Source organism: Enhydra lutris, unplaced genomic scaffold, assembly GCF_002288905.1.
Source record: "Enhydra lutris kenyoni isolate GAN:26980312 unplaced genomic scaffold, ASM228890v2 scaffoldscaffold21, whole genome shotgun sequence".
In the NCBI taxonomy this organism is placed as follows: Eukaryota; Metazoa; Chordata; class Mammalia; order Carnivora; family Mustelidae; genus Enhydra; species Enhydra lutris.
Genome location: NW_019154105.1, coordinates 59690299 through 59702811, shown reverse-complemented (window position 1 = coordinate 59702811; position 12513 = coordinate 59690299).

Here is a 12513-nt window from a genome sequence, read left to right as displayed (position 1 = left end):
ATCGGGCTCTCTGCTCAGTGGGGAGCTTGCTTCCTCCTCTCTCTCTCTCTGCCTGCCTCTCTGCCTACTTGTGATCTCTGTCTGTCAAATAAATAAATAAAATCTTTTAAAAAAAACTGGTAAGAAGTCTGGTATCAAAACTCTTGCTCTTTCTACTGTATTTTGCTACTATGTGATTTTGTTTTTGTGAAATAAAGCCATTCATAAACAATTTCCTATGCATTATCTCATCTGATACAAATACCTGTTGCTGAGAGTACCCACTGCTGATAGTTCACACCTGAGTCCTTCCCCCAAGACTTTCAGCAGAGAGAGCTGCTTCACCCCATATTATACTGCTTTCTCAGAGACAGCCCACACCCATTAACTGGGAGATGTGGGGGATACAAAATTCAGCTTCTACCTAGATAGGGACAAATCTAAAGCACCATCCTAGCTCTGAAACTCCCCCATGAAATCATCTGAGACCTCTATTATAAGTGCATTAACTCCTCCCTCTCATCTCACTCCCTATCTAGTGCTACCTTTGGAAACAAAGGTACTCCTCAATAAACTCCCTACCCAGATATCTTTATCTCCAAATATTTCTCAGAGAACAGAAACTGAGAGAGTTAGTCCTAGGAGGGGTCAAAAAACAGATTTTTAAAATGGGATTTTGGATCTGGGTCCCTGGCCAGCTGGTTAACACTGGGAAATCCATCACAAGGAGTAAAGGAAGTCCTAATAGCCCAAAGCATGTCATAGCAGGAATTGTTACAGTTTTGCTGGTGGAGAACTGAGACAGAATGTTGGTGAGTGGAAATGGACCTGCAGGGCAATATTTGAACTATTGCTGAGATTTAGGAAAAACAATAATCACAAGGACCATGGAAGCAGATGGTTTTTATTCGGGGTGGGGGGGGTACATTAAACAAATGTAATGAAATGCTGAAGATGCAATTACAAATTTAAGGCAAAGTGCAAAACCTGGAGGGTCTCCTTGACACCATATAGACTTTTCATCTTCTGCAGCCCGAGGACAGAAAACAACTAAGGATCAGATGCAGGGCTCAATTATAGAGGTCATGGAGTTCAGAGAAGATTGAATTTTAACCCTGGAAAGTGTTCTGCTTTGGTGTGGAAAAGAGTAGGGCCCCAAGATGCTGCATAGAGACCTTCATGTCAATGCCTCAGAAGGAATCCATAGATTCTCCTGACCCCTATGGCCCTACAGAAGTGATCATTCCTCCACGTTAAAGCCTTTTTCTCCTAGTTCTTGCTTGAAAATATTGCAAAAGTTTCAAGATAACATGAGCCACCTGCCCCTCCCAACTTTGTCTCCATCACCAAGCCTGACCACCAGACTAATAGCTAGGGGCAAAACACAGTGTCACCCATCCAGGGAAATGCTTGCCCTGCATGGGGAAGGGAAGGGACCTGGTCAAGATATACCAGCAGTTTCTGGGCAAATATGCACAGAGCGCTGGACCAAATGGGTGTGGGTGAAACATAATTAGGTAAAAGACATTTTGTTGATATGGGAGTCTACCGTGTAATAAAAGATTTACCAATATTAAGACAAATCTCAAGCCCAGGGTAGATTCTTAACTTCCTATATGATCATATGAGATGTTGCGTGTCACTAAGGAGGAAATTAAAGTTATTGTGGCTTTTCAAAATGTTAACTAAATAATGGAGATACGTAGTATAACACAAGGTGTTACATGTCTATATATTAAAATGAAGTCCAAGTGACTGCATGGTAGGAAGACCAGGTATGGAACAAGAAACTATGCAAAAGACAACTTAAAGCACACCATAGGCACAGAGTTCTCAAAGATGATAGAAATTTTAAAGAACAAATCTAATGCTTATACTCTTATCACTCAGGTACAGATTAGAGCAGACAATAATAATCCAGAAGCAATAAAAATTCCTGGAAAAATTTCATAGGTGAAAGAAAATTTTCTTTACCTGGTGTTTAAAAGAAGGCAATTTAATGACTAGAGAACTTTAATGGTTTGTTTTTCACTTTTAACCTTTGCCCAAATTTGTATGTTTGTAACCACATTAAGAAGTTAAAAAATTAATTGGTTGATTAGTTAATTATGCTAATGGTTAAATATAAAAATAAAGATTTCAGGGATGTCTGGGTGGCACACTAAGCTAAGCATCCAATTCTAGATTTTGGCTCAGGTCATGATCTCAGGGTCATGAGATCAAGCTCCTTATCAGGCTCATGCTGAGTGTGAAGCCTACTTAAGATTCTCTCTATCCTTCTCCCTCTGCCCCTCCTCCCTGTTTCCTCTCTCTCTCTCTCTCTCTCTCTCTGTCGAAGAAGAAGAAGAGGATGAAAAAGAAGAAGAAGAAGAAGAAGAAGAAAAAGAAGAAGAAAAAGAAAAAGACGACAACAACAGAGGAGTAGGAGGAGAAGAAGAAGGCTGCAAAATGAAGCAATTTGAACAGATACTTTGACCCAGCTATTCCAATTCTGGAAACAACCTACAGATAACTTGCAGATATCCATGCCCATGTGTGCAAAGATGTATGCAGAAAGATGTTCACTTCAAATTATTTGCATTGGCCAAGGATAAAGGGAAAGGATAAAACAACATAAACTTATGGGGCTAATTAAATAAAGGATGCCACACTAATATGATGAGATACCAATGAATCATTCTTTTTAAAAATGAGTTATTGAGTTAGATTGTTGATTGTGCTAATAGCTCCAAAACACCGTTTTAAGTAGAAAAAAAAAAAAAGTACAGAACTCATATACCACTCTGTCTTCATTTTTTTTCAAGTTATATGCAAATGTTTTTGCATGTATTTTCCTAGGAAGTTTCTGGACTATACCAAATTAACATTGCTACTCACCTTTTCTCCAACAAAGGAGGTAAGGGTCTAAAGGGTGGGGACAGAGTACCAGAGGCAGTTCTCAAATGTGAGGAAGACTTATATTGTTACTTTTAAATTCTGTACCATTTGTACTCTCAGTGTTTCACCCTTTTCATTTATTAGATTATTTTTAGATAATAGAAAAGATTATGTTTCAGGAAAAAAATGAGAACTTTAGTTGTAAAATAGAATTTTGAATGGCACTGGAAAACAATTCTCATGGCTGAGCAAAGTGAGCAAGACTGAGAAAATTGACTCCGAAATTCAGTCTCCTAACAAGGAATCAAGTAACCAGTAGTCACTGACCCTGACAGATAAACATCGTCTACAGGAAGCACTGGTCCTCAGCTTCATAATTGAGAATCACAGGATGAAATGAGAGTATACTTTGGCAGTATCCCCATGACACTCAACCATCTGATGAAAACAAAAACACTCAGGTAAAAACCTAATCACTCTTTGCCCTCATGACACACTGTCTCAATCTTAAGACACAGTATAGCATATAGACTTGTTTTAAAATTTCCACGTGGGCATCTAGAATGGGGAAACATCAGCTTTATCTTCAAAAAACACAGATGGGCATAGGCAATTGCCAAGAATTCCAGTAATAATATGGGAAAATGACATCTTCAGGCTCTTGATTAAAACAAAAATTAAATTGGGAAAAGGTTAATACTCCCCAGAACCATCTGAATTTACCTGTGCCATGATTAATGCTTAAGTCTTTAATCAGAATCAGTATAATGTGGCAGAAATGCCAACACATTTAGGGTCAGAAAAGCTAGATTCAAGCCTCAGGTATAATAATAACCTTTAAGTCACTTAAATTTTAGGCCTCAATTTTTTGCATCTTCCAAAGAAAAGTGAAGGAGGACTATAAAATTTCACAGATAACGTAGGTATTAATTAGAAAGCAAAGGAATCTGACATTCATTCATGTTCGCTTGCAAAATGAGACATCACAAATGCACACACACGAGCACATGTGCACACATACACACATACACTTTCAACAAAATTTTAGAATGTTCTTAAACTCCATAAAACCTATATTCAAAGACTCTAGATGAGAGTATCTACCTAACATCATACCATCTGTTTGTTCTTATGGAAGATGTGATGTCAATGTTTGATGAGAACAACACAAGAAGTAGTGCAGAGGATCACAGGGGAAGGGAGGGAAAACTGAATGGAAAGAAATCCCAGAGACTGACAAACCATGAAAGACTCTTGACTCTGGGAAACAAACTGAGGGTTGTGGAAGGGGAAGTAGGTGGGGGGATCAGGCAACTAGGTGATGGGCATTGAGGAGGGCATGTGATGTGATGAGCACTGAGTGATATACACAACTGATGAATTGTTGAACACTACATCTGAAACTAATGAAGTACTATGTGTTGGCTAATTGAATTTAAACTTAAAAAATTAATAAAAAATAATAAAAGAACAACATACTAACCCTCACTCCCCCGTGTAGCAAAAAAAAATTTTTTTTAATTTTTAAACTCTACTTCTTTCCCCAAAGGATTGACTATCATTTCATTTTAGATCCTCACGTAACAGCTAGTGAAAATGGCAACTTGTGTTTTTGAGGGATTACCTAGAATTTCCACAAATTGTCTTCCCTATATATACAGTTAGTAAAGGTAGAGCCTGGAGTAAAACCCAAGTATGTCCAGTTAAAAAGCCCATTTCTTTTCAATGCATCACTTGTACAGGTAGATATCTGAAGACTGGTCAATTTCCCAGGACCTCTCAGATGTTTGTAGACAGACTCTAAGAAACCAAATCACACATTTAATAACATTTTAATATGTTGCTTCCCTTTTGAATCAAACTATTGAAAAGAGAAGATCCTAAAGAAGCCTACCCAAAGAATATACAAGAAGGAGTACCCTTTCAACACTTTGGGACTTCACTTAAATAGCTGTATTATAGGATGCTTATTCCTTTATCCATCTTTTACTCGGTATTCCCATTAGCACAGGGCAATTACTAATGAATACATTTCATTTTCTTTTCTCTTGCATTTCTTTCAGATGAAATTAAGCTTTGTAGACCAACATCTCCAATCACATTCATACAGCTTTTTGCATGTCAGACTTGATTTTTTTTCCCCTGAGTTTTACTAAGTGATATTTACACCCAATTTGAATTTCAAAGAAAAAAACTCATGATGCCTCTTCTCATCTTTAACATATCAGAGTGCCGTACTTGTCTTCATGCCCTGCCTTCTGCTTCTAGTACTCTCTCACCACCTCACCCTGCATACATTCCACTATCGAACTTCTAGCCAATTAAAATGAACCTTAGTGAAAAATCCGATTGGGTTCCCTCTCATCAGATTCCCCTACCTACCACAAGAATGGCTCCCCCCCTTTTCTTTTTTTCATTCTTTTTTCACTGAATGGAGGAAATTATCTTGACAATGCATAAATGATGTTCTTGGGCAGAGAAAGAGAGATCAGGAGTTGGTTTCACTCCATTCATACCAAAGATAGCTATGGAATTTGAGCACTCATCTCCGTCCCAGACTGTTGGTCTACCCCAGAATGACAAGTGTGAGAGATCCTGCTTCCTGCTCTTAATTCACAGGAGACCATCCAGCCCTGGCATACCCACCCTTGCCACACTCGCCCTGAGGAAGAGGATAAAGCCTGCTCCACACACACCATTTTATTTATTCTACTTATCAAGAATAAGGGAGAGGGGTGCCTGAGTTGCTCAGTCGGTTAAACATCTGCCTTCTGCTCAGGTCATGATCCTGGAGTCCTAGGGTTGGGCCCTGAGTCAGTTTCCCTGCTCAGTGGGGAACCTGCTTCTCCCTCTGCCTGCTGCTCCCCTGTTTGTGCTGTCTTTCTCCCTCTCTCTCTCTCTCTCTCTCTCTTTCTCTCACCTCTCTCTCTTTCTCTCTCACCAATATCTCAAATAAATAAATAAAATCTTTAAAAAAAGAAAAAGAATAAGGGAGAGATTAAGGAAAGGCTTCTCTATGAGCCACATTTCCACACTCTGGCTCATATTACCTTCCATCTATTTTTTCCATCAAGAGGAAAGCTTTTGTTGTCTGAGCCCTCTTCCTTCCAGTTTTTCTTCTGCATGTGAGAAAGAGGCAAGTTGCCTGGGGTGCTGATGGTCTAACAAGGAGACCACTGCATCCAAAAACAATCCAAAACACTAATGTCAAAAACTTCCACCTTTGAGTAATTGCCTCTTACCTTAATAAAGCTGATGAGCCAGATAAGATCCATGAGGCCCCCGCTCCACACATCATTGATCCACCATCCCCATCCCTTCCCTAAGGCACAACACTTTTGATCCATCTTTTAGAACTCAGTTCAAGCAGCCATCTTCCCATAAGCATTTTCTCAGATCCTTGCCCCCAATGGATCTGTGCTTTTCTTTCTGGGGTCACCCTTTTTGTTCCCTTTGCATGTTCTTCACACCATGCTTACAATCCCCATCAAACTACATTACAATCCTAAGTTTTTGCTACAATGAACTTTTAGCTTAGTTCTGAATCCCAGCTCAGAAAATAGATTAATTTAACTGAATACTCACCATGCACCAGGCATCGTGTGCAGCACTTTAGATAGATTAGCTCATTGATTTCTCCCACCAAGAACCCTACTATCCCCCATTTTACAAACCACAAAACTCAGGCAGGAAAAACTTAAGTAGTTTGCTCAAGGTCACACAACTAGAGTCAGGATTTGAACCCAAGCAGTATTTTGCCTGAGCCACAGTTTTAACCACTATAATCTGTCATACCCCTTCAAGACACAGAATTCCAAAGGATGAAGAGCAGTCCACTGGGCAGTCAACAGAGAGCAGGCATTCTGGACTTTAGAACCTACAGATTTAAAAGCTCAAAATACAAAATAATATGGTGTCTAAGAAGTGGAAGAGAGTGTAGTGGCTGGTGATTCAGAGAACTGAGTGAGAACAAAACCTTGACAGCCTTGTTTTGTCAAAGGATTCAGAATTTGGACTTTATCCTTTAGCCATTTGGAAGTCTTCAAAGGATCTTAAGTAGAAATAAGACAAGATTTTATTTGTATATTGGAAAGGTCTTTCTGTTGGCAGTGTAGATGACTTAAGATAATGGAATTAGAAAGCTTAAACTTGGCATTAAAACTGAATGACTATTATGTGTCAGGCATTATACCACATTTTGGAGTGGGAGACACAAGATGGAGGATAATACAAGAATGAAAAATAACCAGCCCTAATTTTAAGACATTCACAGAGTGGTAATGGAAAGAGACATATGCAACAACCACAGACAAATCATGACTCTACATTAAGTAGCTCTAGTTAAAATTTGACACACAGGAATGAAAGTAGTCAATTTATGTCATCCTTTCCTGCATTTCCCTCCCATGTTCCACCAATATCCTATAAGAAGGTCAAAGGTAGAGAAAGGAAGTAGACACTATGGTTGGTAGACAGCTGAAGGACAGATAAGGTATGGAAAATATGTGGCTGTACTCCACCATCCATGCCCACAGAAGGCATCATAAATTAATCAGGGGTCTCTTTCTGTGAAGTGCAGATGTGAGCTCAGATATCTTCTCAACGGAGCATCATAGTTACCCACAGCCAGTTGACCAGATTGGCTTCTGAGTTAAAACTGTCTGCCTCCCCTGAGGGCTGAGGCTTCCAGTGTAGAATGAATGGGAGACTGTATTGAAGGGTGTTTACACCTTCCCATCTTCAGTGTATCCTGGTATTATTGTAAGTAACCACAAACTGGAAAGTAGTTGAGAAACGCCATTTCAGTCAGGAGTTAGAAAAATGAATATCCTTTCTCTGTCCCAGACAGGACAGCTAAGCAGATGTCCGTATATATCTTTACAGTCACGAAGAGTGACCTTGCTGCTATGAGTGAACCCAAGATCTAAGAGCTTGTAAAGCTGTCCAATCATCTGAAAGCGATTGTGCTGTAGAAAAGATAGGAAAGTGATCTTGTGATTAAAGTGTTCTCAAAGCCACTTTAAAAGCCCTTTTTCCCCTCTTGTAACTTCTATGAGTATAATACATAAGATGCAATGGTACCAGATTTCCCCTAGGTTCTGCCTCCTCCAGGAACCTCCAGGAGTATCCTCCCATTGTGAATGGCCAGACAAGAGATAGAAACTCTATTTTTAACACTTCCAGGAGCTGCATTTATAACCCACCCAGCAACTTTATGAAGTTGGCAAAAACATCCATTTAACAGATGAGCGGAAGCAACTAGCAGATTAGTTTGATAATTTTCCCAATGATGTCCAGCTCTGCAGCAAGCCCGGGATGTGAACTCAAGTTCATCCAGCCATGCACCTGAATCTCCTTCTGCGTCTGCAGCCACACTTTGATGGGCTCTGTAAGGGAGATGGATCTGGAACACTGGGCCAGCCTACCTTCAGTTAAACCACCTTCAGGGAATAGAAATTAGGTTGGCAGGAAATCTTCCCACACTGGCCACTTTGTAAGAGAAAGAAGAGAGGAAATCCAGACTTTGCCTTTGGGAACAAGCAGTCAGCAAAGAAGACCTGGATGTCCTTTATTAATAATCCCATTAACTTTCACCCCAAAGGACCCACATTGTGGTTTGCTGTGTTTCTGCCTACTTGAGACTAACATTGTCTTTTTTTTTTTTTTAATATTATGGGCCCAAATAACACTTTATGGCAGAACTGAAGGTTTAGCCAATATAATCCTATTTGGCTAATGCCCTTATCTAGTTTCATGGGGTTAGCTAGGCCTGCCTGAGAATACTGAGAGAATTGCCAATGGAAGCAAGTACCACCACATCCTTTCATTTATAATCATGCTGAGTAGAAATGAAATGAAATTTTCCAAAAGAGGAACGTCCTTGTGTACCTTTCCATCCTTCCTTCTGTCAAAAAACAGACTTTGGTCCAGAGAAAGGATGACCTCAGTTGGAAAAACAAAACAAATAACAGTTTATTCTATGGTTTTTTGTTTTACTGGACCCAGGTCAGGCAATTGAAGCAAAAGTTACGGGGTTTCTTCCCCATGTTCTTCTCCCCAAATTAATCATTTTATCTACAGCTGATCTCATATATGCCAATTCTGGAATCTTTAACTTCTCCGTACCCCTCCCCCATTCCTTTAGGGACTATACTCCACTCTTGTCTAGGCAAAAGGAGGAAGAGAAGTGGACGGATCGAAGAGTTCTGCAGAGATAGGTTTCAGGTCTTGGTGACTGATGAGGTGTTGGAATGGAGAGCAAAAAATCTAGGGTAACTCTCGGGTTTCTCCACAGAGCCCCTCATTGTTTCCTTAGCATATCAAGACTGAGCAATGGCTCTGCTTCTGCACAGGAAATTGACCTCAGAAAATTCCATTTCCCCTTGAAGATCCAGAGACTAAAATTGCACACATCTTCATGTGACCAAGTAAAAGAAGAATAACGTAAATATGAATACAAGTTTGTAACAGAATATTCATAAAGGCAGACCCTGACTTGCAGCAGAAGGGCTCTATAAAACATAGTCCATGGTATTCTCAGGTCGTTTAGATCCCAAGTATTTCTTAGTTAGAAAGACTTGTGTAGATAAAGGTAAAAGTCGTGCATTAGCACTTGGTTTAATTTCTCCTTTCTTTGATGTGCCCAAAGTGTTTTCAAGTTTGAAAATCATCAAGCATTCCTTGCCATGCATACTTCTCCTAAAAATATCCTCCCTGTATATGCTTTCTTCTTTTGTTTATGAAAGCATGTGCCAAAGCACCGTCCAAAATTCTTGCAAGAAATGCGTCATGGGTTTTTAACTTTGACTATTATAGAAGTGAAAAAAATGTTTAATGTGTGCCTCCTATATGAAGGCATGGTGCATGGACTATATATCAGAAATGATGAAAATGTTAGCCAATCCTTTCTGGGTCGTATACATCAGTGCTTCTCAGATTTTCCAGCTGTGGAGGTGCCTACCTCAGCACACAAAAGTGGTGTGTACAGCTGGAGAGCTCTAAAGATAGCCCGAAGTGAACAACACAAAAGGAAAACTTTCTAAATCACATATTCTAGATTACACATTCATGGAAATTTTGCATTATACTCCCAAACATATGTTTGCATTTATATTACAATGACAGAAGATGCCCTGCGGTTGTCCTATAGTTTTACATTATTCCCGTCACAGCCCCATGTGTCCAGATGCAACCACATCTCTGTCTTCTGTATGTGTCCTAAAGACCATAGCCCTGCCAAACACTAGACCCAACACAGAAATGGGCCTCTTGCGCTGATTACAGCCTTCTTTCCCATTCTCAATCTTTCTTTCTGCTTGCCAACCTAACAGTTTAATCTGATTTTCCTCCATTTCTCTTCACCTAAGACCAATTCTTGGCACTGCTTTCTGACTCTGACCTTTAGCCTGCTCCTTCATTCTCATTTTGGAAACTCCCACTGACTACATTGTTTTGACATTCTTTGGCCCTTCCCAGAGGTGGTCTCTACATTTGTGAAGACCATCAGTGTGATACGACCCTAACAGATTCTCCCTAGATCCAGGATAAGTCCCCCTCCATTCCCCCCCCCCAAAAAAACACATTAATATTTGTCTCACAAAGTGTTAAGAAGACCAAGTCTGGCTCAAGCAATATCCAATGTATGTTTCCTAGGGCCATCCTAACAAATTACCACAAACAAGGTGGCTTGTAACAACAGAAATTTATTCTCTCACAGCTCTGGAGGATGGAAGTCTGAAATCAAGGTGGGAGGAAGGCCATGCTCCCCTCCAAAAGCTCTAGGGGAAAAAATGTTCTTGCCTTTTCTAGCTCCTGGTGGTTGTCAGTAATCTTTGGCATTCTTTGGTTTGTAGCTACAGGACTCCAGTCTCTGCTTCCATCTTCACATATGTTCTCCCTGTGTGTTTCTGTCTCTGTTTCCCTTCATATGAAGGACACCAGTCATTTAATTAGAGCCCACCCTAATCCAATATGACCTCATGTTAATGTATTACCTTTGCAAAGACCTATTTCCAAATAAGGCCATAATCTAAGGCTTCAACTGGACATGAATTTAGGGAAGACACTATTAGTCCCACTACCCCAATAAGCATTGGTTCTTTTCTCTGTGATGTTGAGAAAGGGAGAGGTGACGGATTACGTGATTTGTATCAGAATTGGATTTCTTTAAATAGTTTTATAGGTCAGTGAAGTTCTTCAACTCTGGTGCTCTCCCTGAGACACCTTCTTGTCACTGGATATTGCATATCTTGTCACTGGATATTTGGGGCACCTAAGGGCACCTAAGGCACTCACCACAATTTATAATGTCCCAGGAATGATCTGGCATCATCTCATCTTGATTTGCTATAAGAATATGGACTATGCCAGGCACACACCAGAGTTCTCAAGTGAATCAAATGCCACACACTCCCTATGACTTTGTTTGCCTTCACTAGACTCTAAGCACTCCATCTGACCAATGATTGATGTTTACAGCCTTCCCAGCAAGTGCTCACTAGCTGCTTTTGAACTAAACACATAAAATGGTATCGATAATACACTTAACATTCACTGAGAGTTTACTATATTCTAGGCCAAGACAGTCCAATAGAAATATAATGCAAGCCACCTATGTTACTATTAAGTATTTTGGTAGCCACATTTTAAAAGATAAAAAGAAATAGGTAAAACTATCTTTAAAGTACATTGTATTTAACCCATATGATTAAATGTTATCATTTCAACCCAATATATCCAAAATATTATCATTTCAGTATTTTAAAATTCTTAAAATACATGCATCTTCCCTTTTTTTTCATCCTAAGTCTTCAAAATCCACAGTGTATTTTCCATCTAAAGCACATCTCAATTTGGACTAGCCACAATTAAGGATCGGCAGCCACATGTGGCCAGTGACTACCACATCAAAACAATGCAGTTCTGGGAATTATGCTAAATATTTAATAAGTATTAATTTTTTTAAATGTCATAGAAACCTGCAAGAAAATATCATATGTGTCCCTATTTTTCAGATAAAGAAAATGAGACTCACAGAGTTTGCATTATTTGCCCGAAGTGACAAAACTAATGATTGCACAGTTAGGAATCAGCTGTGGTTTTGGCAGGATTGTATGCTTGAAACTGTTGCGCTACATCACCACCTAACCTGGACAGAAGAATGGGTGGATGAATATAAGTTCTTTGGAGGTTATTCCATGAATTCTGGGTTCCACATTCTCTTTTTTTCCCCCTTTCTACTTCCCTCCAACAAACAAGTATATGCAGACCCATACAATCATGTGCTGGACCAACAGTTTTGAACTTTCCTCAAATTAGTTACCACCTGCATCAGAATCACCTAGACTCTCAAGATTCCCAGGGTCCACCCCTATATGATGCTCACCCAGGAGATCAATGAAGTCTCACAAGTTAATGCTATTAATTTTCCAGATTAATGATTTGGATGCCCACTAAAATCGTGTTCACAATGTTGGCTGTTAATAGAATCACGGGGAACTTTAAAAATACCGTGCTTGAGCTCCATCCACAAGCACACTCATATAACTAGTCTGGGTTAGGACCTGAACATCAATATTTTAAATGGACAGCCGGGGTTGAAAATTCTGCACTGGAGTATGAGATTCACTCTCATCATGCATCTCTCTCCTAAGCCAG